Genomic DNA, 20651 nt, shown 5'->3' with positions numbered 1-20651 from the left:
ACTGGAGACGGTAGTTCTACCACGAAGGGTGTGTCCATGTGTGGAAGCTCTGAAGAAACCAAATGTTGCCAGATTTGTTTAGTCATCGTCATACGGACTGAGTGCCTGTCATGGTGATATCGGATGGTATTGCGTACACAACACGATCAGCTCTGATTCGTATTGGGAAAACAGCCCAGACGTTACCGGTATGTTAAGGCCAGTGGCTGTACATCTACATCTACATGACTACTCTGCAATTCACATTTAAGTGCTTGGCAGAGGGTTCATCGAACCACAATCATACTATCTCTCTACCATTCCACTCCCGAACAGCGCGCGGGAAAAACCAACACCTAAACCTTTCTGTTCGAGCTCTGATCGCTCTTATTTTATTTTGATGATCATTCCTACCTATATAGGTTGGGCTCAACAAAATATTTTCGCATTCGGAAGAGAAAGTTGGTGACTGAAATTTCGTAAATAGATCTCGCCGCGACGAGAAACGTCTTTGCTGTAATGACTTCCATCCCAACTCTCGTATCATATCTGCCACACTCTCTCCCCTATTACGTCATAATACAAAACGAGCTGCCCTTTTTTGCACCCTTTCGATGTCCTCCGTCAATCCCACCTGGTAAGGATCCCACACCGCGCAGCAATATTCTAACAGAGGACGAACGAGTGTAGTGTAAGCTGTCTCTTTAGTGGACTTGTTGCATCTTCTAAGTGTCCTGCCAATGAAACGCAACCTTTGGCTCGCCTTCCCCACAATATTATCTACGTGGTCTTTTAAACTGAAGTTGTTCCTAATTTTAACACCCAGGTACTTAGTTGAATTGACAGCCTTGAGAATTGTACTATTTATCGAGTTATCGAATTCCAACGGATTTCTTTTGGAACTCATGTGGATCACCTCACACTTTTCGTTATTTAGCGTCAACTGCCACCTGCCACACCATACATAAATCTTTTTTAAATCACTTTGCAACTGATACTGGACTTCGGATGACCTTACTAGACGGTAAATTACAGCATCATCTGCGAACAACCTAAGAGAACTACTCAGATTGTCACCCAGGTCATTTATATAGATCAGGAACAGCAGAGGTCCCAGGACGCTTCCCTGGGGAACACCTGATATCACTTCAGTTTTACTCGATGATTTGCCGTCTATTACTACGAACTGCGACCTTCCTGACAGGAAATCACGAATCCAGTCGCACAACTGAGACGATACCCCATAGGCCCGCAGCTTGATTAGAAGTTGCTTGTGAGGAACGGTGTCAAAAGCTTTCCGGAAATCTAGAAATATGGAATCAACTTGAGATCCCCTGTCGATAGCGGCATCTTTGAGGACTCCATATCGTTATCTTTCAACAACCTAATGCATTATGGTATGTTGCTCGCTATCTGATCTCCCTGTATGCAAAGGGTGTTAGACTGTTGTTCTGGTCCGTACGTTTACCAGATATCTCACCCACTGAAAACATCGCTTGATGGGTATACGAGAGATTGGTACGCTACCACTCGACAGCCACCACGAATGTTGAACTCTGGCACAGAGTTTGAGCAACGTGGAAGACGTAAGTATCTTTCATCCAAGCCCAGTTCTACTCGACTCGACGTCCAGCCAAGTTTGGGCTGTCTTTGCTGCCCGAGGCGGCATTTATGATACTAACAACGGAATGGTCCAATCCTACATGTCAAGACCCACCCTGAAATTTCTTATACGGAATGAATACAGCGAAACAAATATACTGTCACAGTCTCAGCTGAGAAGAAGCACTGTAAGTATTTAAAAAAATATATTGAAAAATGCCAAGTTCGTAATATGGAATACAACTGTGGTCATTCTTGCAAAGATGGAATATGAAGAATGTTGTGTGCAGTGTAAATCATCTTCTTCTCCTGAAGACCCACTTAAGTTATACATGTTAGTTAATTTATTGGACACTGGCGCGAGAGAGATCGAACTTCGTTAGAAATTGTGGAAACTTTCAAAGAAATAAGTAAGAATACTGTTGATTCCGTGTATTTTGGTATTAAGGACGATTGGTATTCCAATGATAGTATAGGACAAGAGTAATTGCTTGTCCACAGAAAAGATGCAGTAATAGCTTAGAGAGACAAAAAATAGGCCGTGAATTTTTGTTAAATGAAGCCGGTTTCGATTAGTAAAATCTGAACTTCACTTGTATCAAGGGATGAAAGACTGACATGAAGTACGAAATATGCACCACAATGAAATTCGCCAAAATGTGAAAGAAAAACTCTTTGGATTTAGAATTGTCGTTAGACATCTGAGCCGTTATTGAGGGTCATCTACGTGACCACGCACTTCAAACTGCAAGTAAGATGAAAATTGTTGGTTTCCAAACATCTTCGATCTAATTAAGCGCATTCAAGAGATCATACTGAATAGGAAGTCGCAAAATTGTTAAGTTTTGCTTCGGGTCAACATCTGGAGGAGATGCCTTTAATAGACAGTACTATGAAGAAATTCGTAGCTGACATGAATGCGAAGCTTACTAGGGGCATTTTCTGGGGATAGAGCCGATCTGTTAAATTTCATGAAGGAACTGCATGCACACCGCACGTTATCATTTAGAGGTGGGAAAAAGACTGAGTGGGTTGTGCAATCAGTGAATGCTATGACGCATCCGTGTACAATAATGCAAGTGATGAGTGTGAGTGGATTACTGTACCTGCACATCTATATCAGCCGTTAGGAATCTCAAGGCAACTTAGGAAAGGTGTCTGTAGTGGCAAAAGGCTTGTAATGTACATACCCAATCATGAAAGTTGGGAAGAATAATTTAAAATACTTTATTCAAAACGTCCTCTTACTAGTAGCTGAAAATACTTTATTACTTTTGTTGGACGTTTGGTCTAGACATAATAATACGTCTGTCTTTGAGGAAGAGCTCGAAAATAATGTTCATGTAATAGTCTGTGTCATTTCAGGTTTTGTAACCACTCTCGCATTTCCATCAGTGTTGGGAAAATATTTCAGTAATTCTTTCTTTCATAAAATTTTTTAATTAGCGTTGTTTGAAATATTTAAGTAAAAATTTGAATTAAAAAGAAGTAAAATGGCTAAGAACATAAAGTTGAAAGAGGACAAAGCTGTAACACCGCAGTTTGCTTTTTCCTTTGTATGGACGTAACCATATCTGTTCGCTTATTACTATTACGATTACTATACCGATTCCTTTTCCGATTCCCATCCTCTGACAGCCGTTGTTACTGTTGTTTCAGTCGCTAATATTATGTGTTGTGTACAGTGAAGTACTGAAAATATACCAAGTTGATTTTAAAATTGTACCGATTCCTTTGAAAAAGTATTCCCTACACCAGGTAGGAGTAATTTTCATCGACCAAAGATATAGTTTCAGATACTTGAATTTATTTAAAGAGAGAGAAAGATAGACTATTTACTGATTAGAAATGAAAGTGTGTGATACTTGACGTTAAAAATAATTATCCAGTGAAAAGTTAAAAGTTAAATTAACTGCATTTTAGTGTGAATATTTGCAAAATTTAACAGCATCGATATCGACGTATAAGTGTTATTATAAAATTTCAGTATTGCAGAATGTTAGAATCTCTGGTCAGACGTAAACGTTGAGCTAACTGGAATATTTTCATAACTTGTTAATGAATATTTATTGACCTATCTAAAGAACAAAAAAAGAAAGACAGTAAAATTCGCAAACCTATAGCTAAAAATCTGAATCAATAGTGCAGGCGAGATAATTACGAAGACGTAGCCATTTCTCTAGAGCGCGTAATAAACAGTTCATTAGCGTCGTATGGAAAGGCTGTTTAAACTAAATTTAAACGATCTGTGTCTTCTTGAAGCGAGATGTTGGTTCTTAATTTGTGTTCTGACAAGTGACCAGACTATAATAACCGAACTGAAGCTTCGTTGTCGAGTTATTAAAATAAAACAAAATAAGAGCTAGCATATTCCAGCAACACTACGTACGATTTACGTCTCGATCTGCACACATGACGACGCCACAGCTCAAGAGAACCACATACTGAAACATCTACAGTCAACACAAGACCACGACAGCCCAGAACCAACTTCAGTTTATCATCCGAACAGTATTCTTAGACTTCAGTCACTCATTTGTGAATCATAAGTTTTCACCACGAAGTTTTATGAATTTGATAAACTACGCCTGGCTGCGGAATAACGTCATCCATGCCCAATCCGTCTAGGTAACTGTAGTAATTGCTTTGAAGTAACTTTTCTTCTATCAGATTTTCCTAATGTAAATAAAACGTTTGTTTTCATTATTTAGAAGATACTTTATAAATTGTTTTTGACAAGTAAAGGGCGTAAACAAGGAAGTGTTTCATTGTTAGTAAAATATGCATTGTGAAAAAATTTTCATAACAACTGTGCTACAGAAATCTTTATAAAGCTAGGTATATATAAGAAATATGTAATTTCCACAAACTGAACTCACGATTGATGGAAGTCGTTTACAATTTAACATCAAACAGGTCCTTAATAACTTTTTCCCCTGCTATTCACTTTTGTAAGCACTATCTCTGAAAAATTTATCTGTCGATATGGTCAGCAAGTTCTTAAAAAATTTACAATACCTGACATTTTTGGTATTGTCTACGTTGTTTAAAATTCTCAAGTGTGCCCCCATGACTGAACAAATCTCTACTATAAGCGGTTATTCACGCTGCACAAATGATAACCTTCAACATTAAAAAAAAAAAAAACTTGCAGTGCGTCTTTGCAGCTAAAATTTTGACTCTGCATTTCTTTCGGTGTATTCTTTTTGCGTACAAAATTTCAGGGTATATTTCGACATGTCGCACAGGTCCATTCCTTTGCAGGTTTCGAATCTTTTATATCCCCAACTCACCTGCAACTTTAATCATGTATTCTCCCTGTTGTACTGGAACTCCGTCATTTAATATCCTTCCTGGTGTTGCAGTTTTAATGGCAAGCAATCTGCCACGTGGAAGCCTATTTTTGTCTGCCAACATCCTCTACATGCTCTTGAATCTGTTTACTAATGTCATACTTTGGTTTCGTTCTACAATTTTCGTCCACATACTACTGTCCAAGATAAGTCCTATCGTGAACTTTTATTCAAATTCTAAATTTCTCCCGGGATTCGTTTACTCGTTTCCTTCTATAACGTGCATGATGGACTTTTACCCTGTGTCATCAAACACTCAAAATGACCTGGCCAGCAGAGCAGTATGTACAGTTTAGGAATACTAATCTGTTAAACTGCCCAGTTTATTATGTGTTTCCAAACCCACGATGAGTTTGGGGTGCTAAATAATCATGCCAATGAGTCAGGAGCACAGAATCAGACATAGTAGATTCACAGGCAAGTTTAAAAGCTCCACAGGAAATTATTGATGTCAGCTTCCATTAAAAAACATATGCTACACCAGGAAGAAATATCCCAAAGAAAAGTCGTTCAAAAGCAACTTTAGGTCAGACATGTGAAACTACGTTTGCAGCCACTTCAGTATCTACATCTACATCTACATTTATACTCCGCAAGCCACCCAACGGTGTGTGGCGGAGGGCACTTTACGTGCCACGGTCATTACCTCCCTTTCCTGTTCCAGTCGCGTATGGTTCGCGGGAAGAACGACCGACTGAAAGCCTCCGTGCGCGCTCGAATCTCTCTAATTTTACATTCGTGACCTCCTCGAGAGGTATAAGTAGGGGGAAGCAATATATTCGATACCTCATCCAGAAACGTACCTACTCGAAACCTGGCGAGCAAGCTACACCGCGATGCAGAGCGCCTCTCTTGCAGAGTCTGCCACTTAAGTTTGCTAAACATCTCCGTAACGCTATCACGGTTACCAAATAACCCTGTGACGAAACGCGCCGCTCTTCTTTGGATCTTCTCTATCTCCTCCGTCAACACGATCTGGCACAGATCCCACACTGATGAGCAATACTCAAGTATAGGTCGAACGAGTGTTTTGTAAGCCACCTCCTTTGTTGATGGACTACATTTTCTAATGACTCTCCCAATGAATCTCTACCTGGTACCCGCCTTACCACCAATTAATTTTATATGATCATTCCACTTAAAATCGTTCCGCACGCATACTCCCAGATATTTTACAGAAGTAACTGCTACCAGTGTTTGTTCCGCTATTATATAATCATACAATAAAGGATCCTTCTTTCTATGTATTCGCAATACATTACATTTGTCTATGTTAAGGATCAGTTGCCACTACCTGCACCAAGTGCCTATCCGCTGCAGATCTTCCCGAATTTCGCTACAATTTTCTAATGCTGCAACCTCTCTGTATACTACAGCATCATCCGCGAAAAGCCGCATGGAACTTCCGACACTATCTACTAGGTCATTTATATATATTGTGAAAAGCAATGGTCCCGTAACACTCCCCTGTGGCACGCCAGAGGTTACTTTAACGTCTGTAAACGTCTCTCCATTGGTAACAACATGCTGTGTTCTGTTTGCTAAAAACTCCTCAATCCAGCCACACAGCTGGTCTGATATTCCGTAGGCTCTTACTTTGTTTATCAGGCGACAGTGCGGAACTGTATCTAACGCCTTCCGGAAGTCAAGGAAAATAGCATCTTCCTGGGAGCCAGTATCTAATATTTTCTGGGTCTCATGAACAAATAAAGCGCTAACACGATCGCTGTTTCCGGAATCCATGTTGATCCTACAGAGTAGATTCTGGGTTTCCAAAAACGACATGATACGCGAGCAAAAAACATGTTCTAAAATTCTACAACAGATCGACGTCAGAGATATAGGTCTATAGTTTTGCGCATCTGCTCGACGACCCTTCTTGAAGACTGGGACTGCCTGTGCTCTTTTCCAATCATTTGGAACATTCCGTTCCTCTAGAGACTTGCGGTACACGGCTGTTAGAATGGGGCAAGTTCTTTCGCGTACTCTGTGTAGAATCGAATTGGTAACCCGTCAGGTCCAGTAGACTTTCCTCTGTTGAGTGATTCCAGTTGCCTTTCTATTCCTTGGACACTTATTTCGATGTCAGCCATTTTTTCGTTTGTGCGAGGATTTAGAGAAGGAACTGCAGTGCGGTCTTCCTCTGTGAAACAGCTTTGGAAAAAGGTGTTTAGTATTTCAGCTTTACGCGTGTTATCCTCTGTTTCAATGCCATCATCATCCCGGAGTGTCTGGATATGCTGTTACGAGCCACTTACTGATTTAACGTAAGACCAGAACTTCTTAGGATTTTCTGTCAAGTCAGTACATAGAATTTTACTTTCGAATTCACTGAACGCTTCACGCATAGCCCTCCTTACGCTAACTTTGACATCGTTTAGCTTCTGTTTGAGACGTTTAGAATGCGTTTACACTTGGAGTGAAGCTCTCTTTGCTTTCGCAGTAGTTTCCTAACTTTGTTGTCGAACCACGGTGGGTTTTTCCCGTCCCTCACAGTTTTACTCGCCACGTACCTGTCTAAAACGTATTTTACGATTGCCTTGAACTTTTTGCATAAACACTCAACTTTGTCAGTGTCGGAACAGAAATTTTCGTTTTGATCTGTTAGGTAGTCTGAAATCTGCCTTCTATTACTCTTGCTAAACAGATAAACCTTCCTCCCTTTTTTTATATTCCTATTAACTTCCATATTCAGGGATGCTGCAACGGCCTTATGACCACTGATTCCCTGTTCTACGCTTACAGAGTCGAAAAGTTCGGGTCTGTTTGTTATCAGTAGGCCTAAGATGTTATCTCCACGAGTCGGTTCCCTGCCAGAGTCGTTTTCACGATTTTCAAAAAATTCTGCTTCAACCACAGGCGATTCTGCTGTATCTATACCTGGACGTTTTACCCACTGTTCACTAATACTGTGTTAGCCTGACTACCATGAGTTGCCGTAGCAGTGTTTGAAACGGTAGAGACAGTAGCTACGTCATCTGTCCCAGCGTCTCCTCCAAATTCTGAAACTTTTGCGTTCTTCTCTGTAACCTCTTCCCGGCAGTTTATTACACGATGAGCTAGAACTTCCTTTCCCATGGCCCTATGCAACCTCCATGACATTCTTATGGATCTAAAAGAAACATTCATGAGTCGATATGATTATTCTAAGTATAAAAATGAACGAAAAACGAGTAAAATAGTATGTCTATTACGTGCAGTTGTGTATCCAAACCCTTTTCGTCATCTTACGTGTTTCCTGTACTCCTCCTACATGTACAGGGTCAAGGGAAATAATTTATACTATCTCAGAGGCTAACTTTTCGCGAGATAATTTGTGAAAAACTTATATCTGCAATTTTCATCTTTCAATAGAAGCAGCATTTCACAGCATTTAATCAGCAAAATTGGACGTATCTGAGAACTGAATTCGGACAATCTCTTTGCTTCCATGTACGGCGAGGAAAAAAAAAAACCAAACAAACTGTAAACTCTAGTATTGATTTTGTACTTCATGATGTCGCAAATGTTGCTTCGATCTATAGCTACAGTCCTTTGTACCAGAATATGTCAAAAGAGAAAAACCAGAGCCGACAAATTCTAGATGAACACAAAACTAGCTTTCAATACGGATGCCTCAAAGTACAACAGTAATTAATCATATCATTGCTCATATCTCAAGCCTATCGATTTAGAAACATACAATTGTAATCCATGCTTATCAGAGAAACTATTGTGAATTTATTAATGCCAATAAAGTCAATTGTCTGTAGTAAATAAAGTAATTATATACAGCCTTCCGTTCACGTACTCCTTCACGTATAACTGCAGTATGATGTCTGTACAATTCGTAGATGATCAGCCTATAGTATAATCATGAGACGAGCCGCGACGAGTTTTACGCCCAAGTTTCAAACTGTTAGAACAGCATCATTAAGGAGCTTCTCGAAGCAAGAGCATCCGTAAATCTGATATCGTCCAGCGACGGAAGTATCAGTTTTGGAAAGTCGAGGTATACAGCGCTCAATTTGTGAAGTTTCCGCCGCTAATCTGATCCGTCATTATACTAAACGTCGACCGGGCGGTACCTTCTGCTGACCGTTTCCACTGAGACCTGCAGTCAAAGGGACATAACTGTGTGTATCCGAGGTCTGAACTTAGCAGCAGGGTGTCAATTATAGGTTTCACACAAGTCGTCGTACTCTACAGAGTGAGTCGATCAAGTTGTCGACTGCACATTTTACAAGTACAAACACGTACTTGTACACACATTATGCTTGTGAATACAGTTACGTGGCCGATATGACGCTGTCCAGACTACAGCTACGAATAGCCTCAATTTTCTGGTTTATATAAGGGTTTGCTGGAGATTTTTGAGCTTCTTGTGGGGCAAATACAGCAACCTGCAACCCAAATTGGTAACATTCTTTCCCCAATCCTAGATTTGTGAATCTGACAGTGAAAGCCTGCCGTACTTGTAAAAATTTTTAATAAATGTTCAGTTAAAATTTGAAACAGTTTTAGCCTGATTTTCAGCCAATTTAGCAGTGGTGCAAGCATATAAAGCCACATGGCTGCAAGTTCAGGCGAATTAAAGCTTTTCATGCATTGAGAAGACGACAGTAAGTTGTGTAAGAATGATATTAATGCTCCATAATATTCTGTAAAGATAGTTAACCCCTGCAGCTAATTAGAATTTGGTCGGAGTACCGCACAACAGTTATCAGTAGCGTCTTTATATAACATGACCAGAAGTAATAGACCGAAATCGCTATTCCTACTGTTAGTTGAGAGAGAGAACTTGATGGGTGCCGGTGCTCAAGGATGAGCTAATCGCAATTGGTTATCGACATCCACTTGGCCACATAAGCCCGAAATGATCACAATGGAACGCTCGTTTTCGTTATAAACTGAACAAGTATGTTATGCAAGTATTTATTATTATGTATAAACGTGACTCTGAAAGTAACAAGGTCTGCTAGAAACAAAATGGTTCAAATGGCTCTGAGCATTATGCGACTTAACTTCTGGGGTCATCAGTCGCCTAGAACTTACAACTAGTTAAACCTAACTAACCTAAGAACATCACACATATCCGTGCCCGAGGCAATATTCGAACCTGCGACCGTAGCGCTCGCTCGGTTCCAGACCGTAGCGTCTAGAACCGCACGGCCACTCCGGCCGGCTGCTAGAAACAAAAGCGGTACACTTGAAATGCCCATATCAAGACTAAAGCATGCAGCAAGCTCACCAAAGTGTACGAAACAGCACGTTGAAACTGCAGATCTGCGTAGTCCGTCGGCAAGCAATGACCAGAGCGTGCACACCACACAAAAGCCGGGACAATAGTGGCTTCTGTTCGATTACATCATCCCGAAACGAAATTTTCACGAGGCGCACCTTATTGGCTCCCGCGGTCCAAAGTCCTTGATCTCGGTGAGAAGTTCCATGCGCGGCTACACAGAAACAACTGTCGCACACACGCACAGCTACATACGCATTGCAGCTCGCCAGAACTACTCGCACTGTACTTTGGAAGGTGGCACAAGGCGAGTGCGTAGCGCGCTTGCGCGCTTGTGAAAGGAGTCGGCGCGGATAGCTCGCCTTTCAACTGGGAGAAAAAAAGGAAAGCCTTTTGTAGCCGCTTGTCATGCCCAACATGTGCTATATACGTGACGTGGAATGAAAAGGAAGAAATAAAACATTTTCTTCCTATTCACCGGCCGATTCAACAGCGAGAAAAAGTTTACAGTGTATGTATGGGAAGACATAATTACATACACGAACACATACATAGGAGGAGGCGGAAATATGGAAACACCACAAAAGCAACGCATTACTTATGCCTAATATTGTGTGGGAAAATAGTTGCCGTTCAAAACATCTTCCAGTTGCCTCGGAATGGATAAATACAGATCCTGTGTGGTTTACAAGGGGATTTTCTACCACTGTCCGTGCAAGTGCATAGCGATCACACACTCTTCTCTCCAAAGTAAACGACGATGGCTCAATAATACCGAGATCTGGTGATTGTGGGAGCCAGAGAGTTGAAACAGTTCACCTCTGTGTTCACAAAACAAATCCTGAACGATACGAGCTGTGTGGACAGAGGATCTGTCATCTTGGAGAACAGTATCCCCATTGGGGTGCAAACGTTGTAGTGTAGGGTGAATCTGACCATCAAAACAGGTCAAATAGTTCTTCGCATTAATACGAACTTGCATAGTATCCATGGTAGCATATAATACCACTATATCACTGCAGTGTCTTGATAGAAGGATATACGGTGAACATCAACAAAAGCAAAACGAGGATAATGGAATGTAGACGAATTAAATCAGGTGATTCTGAGGGAATTAGATTAGGAAATGATACACTTTAAGTACTATATATATATATATATATATATATATATATATATATATATATATATATATATATATATATATATATAAGTTCACCGGTCATTTGATCATCTACTTCTGTGTGGATGCACAAACAGTATCCGAACTCTTATGGCAATCGGCAAAAAGCCGCGAGTAATGGCTGTAATGGGCAGGGGCACTATAAATATAGTGCGGGACATTAAGTTGGGAATGTGGGTCTCACGGGAGGCGTGCCAGATTTAAGTCCCTGCAGTGGCGCTATCCTCTGCGTTCTCGGTGGCTCAGATTGATAAAACGTCTGCCATGTATGCAGGAGATCCCTGGTTCGAGTCCCGGTCGGGGTACACATTTTCAACTGTCCCAGTTGACTCATATCAACGCCTGTACGCAGCTAGAGGCATTCATTTCATTGTAGTTTTTTAGTAAATCAGATTTGCTATTTGGGAAGCAAAATAACTGATGACGGTCGAAGTAGAGAAGATATAAAATGTTGACTGGCTACGCCAAGGAAAGCACTTCTAAAGAAGAAACATTTGTTAACATAGAATATAGATTTAAGTGTAAGGAAGTCTTTTATGAAAGCATTTGTATGGAGTGTATCTATGTATGGAAGTGAAACATAGACGATTAACAGTGTAGACAAGAAAATAATAGAAGTTTTCGAAATGTGGTGCTACAGAAGAATGCTGAACGTTAGATGGGTAGATAACGAAACTTATGAGGAGGTACTGAACAGAATTGGGGACAAGAGGAATTTGTGGCACAACTTGATTAGAAGAAGGGATCGGTTGGTAGGGCATGTTGTGAGGTAGCAAGGGATCACCAATTTAGTGTTTCAGGAAAGACTGAGACCAAGAGGTGAATACACTAAGCGGATTGAGAAGTATGTAGGTTGCAATAGTTATTCGGAGATGAAGGGGCTTGCACAGGATAGAGCAGCATGGAGATCTGCATCAAACCAGTCTCTGGACTGAAGAATACGACAACGTCAACATATCATCACTGAAACCCAGCCAATGTCTTATCTTGTTGACGTAAATTCGGCCAGACGTTAGAAATAGTGTGCAACAAGACCCATCCGACCAAATCACTTTCTTTCGTTGCCTCTTAGTACAGGCTTTATAGGCGACGAATGGTTTTTGAATTCCATCTCGCCCTGCAGTTCCGTGCTTGTAGCGCTCATTTCGTGTCGTTTTCGTCCCGACAGGTTTCTCGCGGGCGACATTCAGTTCTGCAGTGACTTTTGCAGCTGTCGTGATCTTATGTTTCGTCACAATTCTCTTCATGGTTGCCCTTCACAATCGCTCTGAACACACTTACGTCCTCATTGTGACTTATCGGAAGATGTTTTTCATTTTCCTGTGTATTCTGTATAAATCTTCAGAGCGCTACCTCTTGAAACACCAAACAGTTCTGGTACCTTGGTTACGCGACCACCAGTCTTACTAGCACCAACGATTCGCCGACGTTCGAATTCACTTAGCTCCGACATAATACATTCACAACTACACAGAACGCTGTTCTGACCACGAATGACGCTTGATGCCTACTGACGACAACGCACAGTTGTCGTTTGTTTCTTGTTTACAACAGTACAACCTGCAGTTACGTTCAAGTTCGCATTTCTTGTGCTAGCGCCCTCTCTCGTTAGCTGCGTTCCGTAGCGCAAGCTTCATCTGTTTGACACTAGGGCACAGGTAAAATTGGTTTCATACTTTCTATTTTACGTAGATGTTTTTCAATGGTTCTGATATGTTTTATTTATTAAGACAGAAGGTTTGAATTAGCACAACTTTTAATAATTTTGATGTGCATGTGTATGTATCCATGGGTTTTAATGTGCGCGAGTGTCTCGCGCATACGACAAGTTCCCTCTCTCGGTGAAACCGTCCTCACGCTAGTTCACAGGCGAGGTAATGATTCTATGCTGTGTTCGCATCAACCCTCTGTCCATAATTATGTTGTATAAATGGAGATGAAGTTTTAACTACTGACGACGCCTTTGGTACAATTATTTTATGTATCTCCACTGCAGGATGTGATTTCAGTAAGTTCAAAATGGCTCTGAGCACTATGGGACTCAACTGCTGAGGTTATTAGTCCCCTAGAACTTAGAACTAGTTAAACCTAACTAACCTAAGGACATCACAAACATCCAAGCCCGAGGCAGGATTCGAACCTGCGACCGTAGCGGTCTTGCGGTTCCAGACTGCAGCGCCTTTAACCGCACGGCCACTTCGGCCGGCGATTTCAGTAAGTGCCCAAAAGTTTTTGTGCTTGTAATACTCTGGTAATTTTACAGTTACTTAAGCTGTAGTGTTTTTCCTTTATCAGCCCTGCATACCATACTTGCCTCTCTCCTTCCCACATCCCTCCCTCCCTGGCCCTCTTCCACGCGCCCTCCGGTCACCTCCCCCATCTCTTCCTCTCCCTCCCTTCTTCAGGTCTCCCTCATCTCCTAGCGCCTGGCAGATCCTCTGTGTTGCTCTTCATCAGTGTGCCACATCAGTGTTGTTTAGTGCTGTTTCTCGTGTGCGTCAAGAGGTGTGATTTTAATTGTGTCCTGCCTTGAGGTTCGCCGTCAGTGTTACGTTATGTGCTATGCCATACGTCGCTACCTTTATGCTCCAGTCATCCTGTGCCTCGTGTTCTTTTAACCGTCGCAGTGTGTGGCTTTTTGTGTGTGCTACTTTTAAACAGTTTTTTATCTCCATTTTAGTCACCCCGTTTTTTTTGTCTATTGCCTTCCATGATGTTCCCCTTTTTTTATATCTATGTTCACCTTATTCTCTCCTTTGCTGTTTTTAACTGTCTTCTATTGTTTTGTTCTATGTCTTTCGGCTGAAGAGCAGCGCCTATGCTGCTGCCAGCCCGCCCCGATGGGGAATTGAAATACAATAAAGGAAAAAAAAAAATTCTTTATCAGTCCCTTCATCAGGGCAATTTCCAACGCCTTCCCCTCCCGGATGACGAACTTCGCCGTGACATCTACCCTTCCTTCCAACTATAGCCTGGCCTTGTTCCCACCCCCCCCCCTCCCCAGGGCCCCCTTTTCCTCTTTCCTCCTTCTCCCAGAGCGGATTTTCCTCCGTCCCCCCTCCCCTGAGACCCTGCACCCCATACTTGCCTCTCTCCTTCCCACATCCCTCCCTACCTGGCCCTCTTCCGCGCCCCCCCCCCGCTCACCTCCCCCATCTCTTCCCCTCCCTCCCTTCTCCAGGTCTCCCTCATCTCCTAGCGCCTGGCAGATCCTCTGTGTTGCTCTTCATCAGTGTGCCACATCAGTGTTGTTTAGTGCTGTTTCTCGTGTGCGTCAAGAGGTGTGTTTTAATTGTGTCCTGCCTTGAGGTTCGCCGCCAGTGTTACGTTATGTGCTATGCCGTCCGTCGCTATCTTTATGCTCCAGTCTTACTGTGCCTTGTGTTCTTTTAACCGTTGCAGTGTGTGGCTTTTTATGTGTGCTACTTTTAAACAGTTTTTTTCTCTCCATTTTACAGTCACCCCATTTTTTTGTCTATTGCCTTCCATGATGTTCCCCTTTTTTATATCTATGTTCACCTTATTCTCTCCTTTGCTGTTTTTAAATGTCTTCTATTGTTTTGTTCTATGTCTTTCGGCTGAAGAGCAGCGCCTATGCTGCTGCCAGCCCGCCCCGATGGGGAATTGAAATACAATAAAGGAAAAAAAAAAAATTCTTTATCAGTTCCAATGCTAAGTTTTTACTAATGAAGGTGTCTTCCTGTTCAGATGTATTTTACTTCTGATGAAGGTATATTTCGATATACTGAAACTGTGGTCAAGAATTTTAATAAATCTTTATCCTGCAACTTCTTGGCTGTTATCTTTTACCGTGAAGAATTTCTCACCGTGTTTTCAAATTTTCGTCTAACTTCTGTATATGAACACGAAATAACAATCCCGTGTGCCTTACAATTTGACACACGCGAGTCGACATCTGAACTGACAAGTGAACGTCCTTGTCACGACCAGGACTCGAGTATGTGACTGAATGAAGCGACGCACTTGTAAAACACTGGTCTTGTATTCGGGAAGGCAGCACTTCGAACCCCGATCCACTTGAACTGATTTATGTTTTCCGTGGTTCCGTCTAAAGGGATGAAACAAATGGCAGGATGGTTCCTTTCGAAAGACACTATGGACTTGTTTCCCAAAAGCTAATATTCCGTCCCTAATGAACCCATCATTGATGGGACGTAAATTACTAATGATTCTCCGAATCTCCTTTCTGTTGAGCAGTCGTCCAATGACTGTCCTGAGATGCTACGCACCCCTTTCCTCACCATTCCTTCCAGACGTGCTACTCCACTGTTGGGGAAAACCTCTTCGCGTAAGAATCAAGAAATTAGGCAGGGCTCAGGGAGTGTCACTGTCAGTTACAACCAGGAGAAGTGTAGGATTAGGTTAATGCTTAAGAAGTACTGGTCCAGTCTCTACTTAAATGGAAGATTTCCTGTCTTTCCAGTAATCCCCTCACTGCCGTTTCACGGCGTCTAAGAACAACTCGCCAACTATGTCTGGCTGACTAAGCAGCACCGCCGTCCAGCAACTGCTCTCCCCTTCCCATAGAGACAGGTCAGTTGGGGGTTTGTTATTTGCATTTCTGGAATTTGTACATACTCTGGATGTTTCACACTCTAAGCGACAATTTTGAATCGTTTACTTCTCGTGCACAGTCTTTGGTCAGAGTAGCTGTGTCGCTCGCAGATATGTTTCTTTTGTTATCGCTGCTTGGCAGTTCGGAGCGCGGGAGTTCTGTCGTTAGAGTAGTAGTGAGACAGACGCCGAGCGAAGTACTCGTGGCGATGTAGAAGTACAGTTAAGTGCACCTGTATTTAAGTAAAATGATTTATTTTTGAATATTGCGAAGCAGAGGAGAAGGATTTGGTTAGCGATCTAGAATGCAAAGAATATGAAGAGGAATGAAGGTAATATTTTTATTTATTGGCACTGCAGTCGCGAGTAGTTAGAATCATTGTTGAATTAGACATCCATATCGGGGAAGTTTACATAGCTCATTAAAGATTGAGTAGTTTTCTCTGTAAGGAATTTTCCATGTTAATAATGTTTTGTCCAATGTTTGTGAGAATAAGAGTTTGGTATCAATGGTGCCCTTTGTCAACGTTAATGAGTGTTGTAAAATGAACTGCATACAAGTAATACTATATCAGTTTAAAAACAGTTTGTTAAAGCAATATTTCACCTAAAAGGACTGTCCACACCTCGATCCTAATCATTTTCATTTAAAGCAGTGTCTCATTCAGTGATGTGTATAAAATAGTTTACTTGCTGTCTGAAGCACTGTACTAAGCTTTCGGCTATTCTAGTCAGAAATATGCAGCTGGCGCACAGAGAGGATCAAGCTCCGTGTTGCTAAGCAATTACATTAGGAGGTAAGGTATTTTCATTTCTGGATCAGTTTGCTGCAAGAATTACCAACGCGCAGGGACCATTTCATGAACAGGATTATCAAGCACATTAATGTCGCACAGCGACCATTTTGTATAATTAAAGAGATTAATAGTTAAGTTCAGGATTTAACCAGTTTCCACATTTTTAGAAAAATTACAAAACAGGGTCTAATTATTGTTGTATTCTCTCAGGGAGACATATTTCGTTTCTCTTGCAATTCTAAATGCACAAAGTTACCCAAAACTACACAAGAGCAAAGTTACAGCCAACCAACCACGACAGTACGAGATCAAAAATTTAAAAAAAAATTTAAAGGAAACTCCAATTTATAACAGTTTTAAACATGTGATTACTTTTCAAATGAATTAAAGCGCTAATCATGTAAAACTCCTATGGCTGAAGACCCTAAACCCTACCTATGTTTCCAGAAAGAACACTTGGCTCCGGAGCGCAGCGTGCTCTGATTTGAGACTTTCTGGCGGATTAAAACCATGTGCCATACCAGGACTCTAAGACGTGACGTTTGCCTTGCGGGCTTAAAAAAAAAGTTAATGTCGTGGTCTTCAACTATGTACCCTGAGACTCATAGTTGAAAAAGGTTTGGCTGGTTTCGTTCCCTAGGGGCTGCGATACGTAGTTGCAGGATTACAAGCCTAATACTGTTGAGTCTACAGTATACAATATGAACATACACATGAATCGAATGGTCGAGGGTTGCTGTCACTCGGTGAATTTTGAATGTAACAGAAATTTATAAATGAAAGATTCCAATTGAATAAAATCTGTTGGTACTATTCTAACGACCGTAACCGATGAGTACCATAGCAGAAGTACCTTTAAGAACGCCGTTTATTACTGCAGAACGCTTATTGGTGTCGATGGTCCAACTATTAAATAAAATATAAGTTGACTTATAGGGAAGCATTAGATTCCTCCTTCACGTAATTAGTTATGAGCAACAACATAGAACTCAAGATATTCACTTCTAAACGCATACGACGTCGTCACTACAGAAGCCACGGAAATCTCACAAGTGGAGAAGTCGGCACCACGACCACGTGCAAACTGCTCAACACTCTCCAGCTATTTCCTGCGACCATCCGTCATTCCTTCCCATCCAACACCTCCCCGTCCTATGCAACCTGATGCTCCTCCCCCACCTCCGTACAGTCTCTCCATTGACTTCGCTAGTCCCCTACTATAGTAACGAGCGCTGGGATTGGCGAGAGCGCTCCCGCCATGTCTCCAAGCCAACACACACTCACAGACATAGTGAAATGCATATGAAATACTGATTTTACAATTAAATAACCTGAAATTAAATAAATATTCCTACGGCTGGACCATAAACACGCTCTAAAACACATTATTAAATACATAAAAAATTAAACATATATCAAAGGGATAGAAGCAAAAGTAGGCCAGCAGTCTAATGCCTCTGTGCTTTCTAAAACACAGTATATGTTTGACCAATTTCTTCATGAGTAGTATATATCGCATATAAATAAAGACATAGACGAATAAATATATAAGTATGCTGCTACCGTTGTTTCGTGTAACTGTGGAGTTCTTATGGCATGATGCGATCAATAGTAATCGGTAACTCTGACGTCCCATAACTCATCTACTATTCAAGTTACATGCCTGTAATTCATACCAATTTAGGTTTACACAAATAGCTTTCTAAAGACACGTACATCGACAAAATCAAATGAACCGTTTAGATTTTGAAAATTCGTTGCTGGGTGTCACTTGTAAAATTTACAGTCAAATACTAAACTTTAAACTAATAAAGATATTGAAAATCTGATTACACCATCAGAATCGTCGTGCAAATAATGGTAATGTACACGTTTCTTTTTAAGGTATCACGATCCCTCTGGTTATTATTAATTTCTAGATGGACTGTGAAATGTCTGCCATTACGGTTTTACAAAGTCCGCCATCTTTGGCACTCCCGGCATATAAATCTCCTTCATTGACAAAAAGCACCGTCCTCGCCACAGCGTCAACATGGAATTCCCAGCCACGCAGTTGGCCTGAGGCACGCGCTGGGGCTACCCCTCTCGCTCCGGCTAACATTCGGCACCACGCAGTTGCTGACGAGTCGCGGCTTTCCGAGAGGCCCGTGCGGCCACGCCAACTCCGTACTTAGAATATTTTTAGGGCGCCACAACTCGCCTGTTACCTCACAGCGTTTGTTGGTTGACCCGTAATATTTCTGTGCAATGCTACACACCTATACTTCAATGCTAAATAGGGTTCCACAGTCTCGCTTTGATCTGCGATACAGGTCTAAAATAGTCACTTTTTCTTTGCTAGTAATGGAGTGGAAAAACAGAGTTTATTGTCTCCTGTAAGACTTCGCGAACTGCGCCTCGCTGTTGTCAACACTGGCTCCAGCTAGCTGAAGCCTTAATGGTCTAATGTGAGACCTCTGTCCACCTAGAAAATGGTCGCTCAAAAAGTAGCACCATTTCTCACCAAAACAGATAAACAGCTGCGCTCTTCACTCCCACGCATGGGTAACACACCTACCAAATCTTTTTTTTTTTCTGTTGCGGAAGCACAGCTGTGATAATCACTGGATATCCATCACTCCTGAATTCGTATGCGAAACTCTTTTAAAACATCAGGTCCGTCCCCCACAGGGTCCACGAATCCCATCTTACCTCTCCAGAACTGCTGAGTGACTCCATATTTCGCGAGTTCTAAAACCCACAAAACCACTTGAACATTCAGGCTTTTCAGTCGATCAAACTCAGAAATTGAAACTGTGTCTTATAACTGCCCGTTTCGTACTAACATTCATAGCCCTAGACTGTAAGGTTTTGCCTCGTGACAATACGTCCGCAGATTTCTTTCCCAAAGGTTGTAAGGCAACACTTGCATTCCTGTAGAAATCACTCGTCTTTGAAAGCAGTATGGTAAGCTCAGAACACTAGCCAACTCGCCGGATTATGGGGAGACCGGGGGTTACCTTCAAGCTGGAAAATCAGTAACGTCATTCACAGGACCGGCATCTGCCGACTTACGAAGTCAGGAGACGATACCTTATAACTTAAGGAAGGGTTCTTTAGACGAGAGAATGTAAAGTGACTGTATACTGTGAGTCCTCAGGTATCACTTCACGCTCTTATTACAGTGAAGAGCCAAAAAAAACCGGTACACCTGCCTAATATCGTGTAGGACTCCCACGAGCATGCAGAAATGCCGCAACACGACGTGGAATGGACTCGACTGATGTCTGAGGTAGTGATGGTGGGAACTGACCCCACGAACCCTGCAGGGCTGTCCATAACTCCGCAACAGTACGAGGGAGTAGAGCTCTCTTCTGGCTACAGGTTGGAAGGCGTTCCAGAAATGCTCAATGATCTTCAAGTCTGCGGAGTCTGGTGGTCAGCGCGTTTAAACTCAGAAAATTGTTCCTGGAAGCACTCTGTAGCAATTCTGGATGTGTGAGGTGTCGCATTGTTCTGCTGGAATTGCCCTAGTCCGTCATAATGCACAATGTACATGGATGGATCAGACTGGATGCTTACGTGCGTGTCACCAGTGAGAGTCGTATCTACACTCCTGGAAATGGAAAAAAGAACACATTGACACCGGTGTGTCAGACCCACCATACTTGCTACGGACACTGCGAGAGGGCTGTTCAAGCAATGATCACACGCACGGCACAGCGGACACACCAGGAACCGCTGTGTTGGCCGTCGAATGGCGCTAGCTGCGCAGCATTTGTGCACCGCCGCCGTCAGTGTCAGCCAGTTTGCCATGGCATACGGAGCTCCATCGCAGTCTTTAACACTGGTAGCATGCCGCGACAGCGTGGACGTGAACCGTATGTGCAGTTGACGGACTTTGAGCGAGGGCGTATAGTGGGCATGCGGGAGGCCGGGTGGACGTACCGCCGAATTGCTCA

The sequence above is a fragment of the Schistocerca nitens genome, chromosome 4 (genome assembly GCF_023898315.1).
Source record: "Schistocerca nitens isolate TAMUIC-IGC-003100 chromosome 4, iqSchNite1.1, whole genome shotgun sequence".
NCBI classification, from domain to species: domain Eukaryota; kingdom Metazoa; phylum Arthropoda; class Insecta; order Orthoptera; family Acrididae; genus Schistocerca; species Schistocerca nitens.
The sequence above is the reverse complement of the archived record's forward strand: the minus strand, read 5'-3'. Positions refer to the sequence as shown.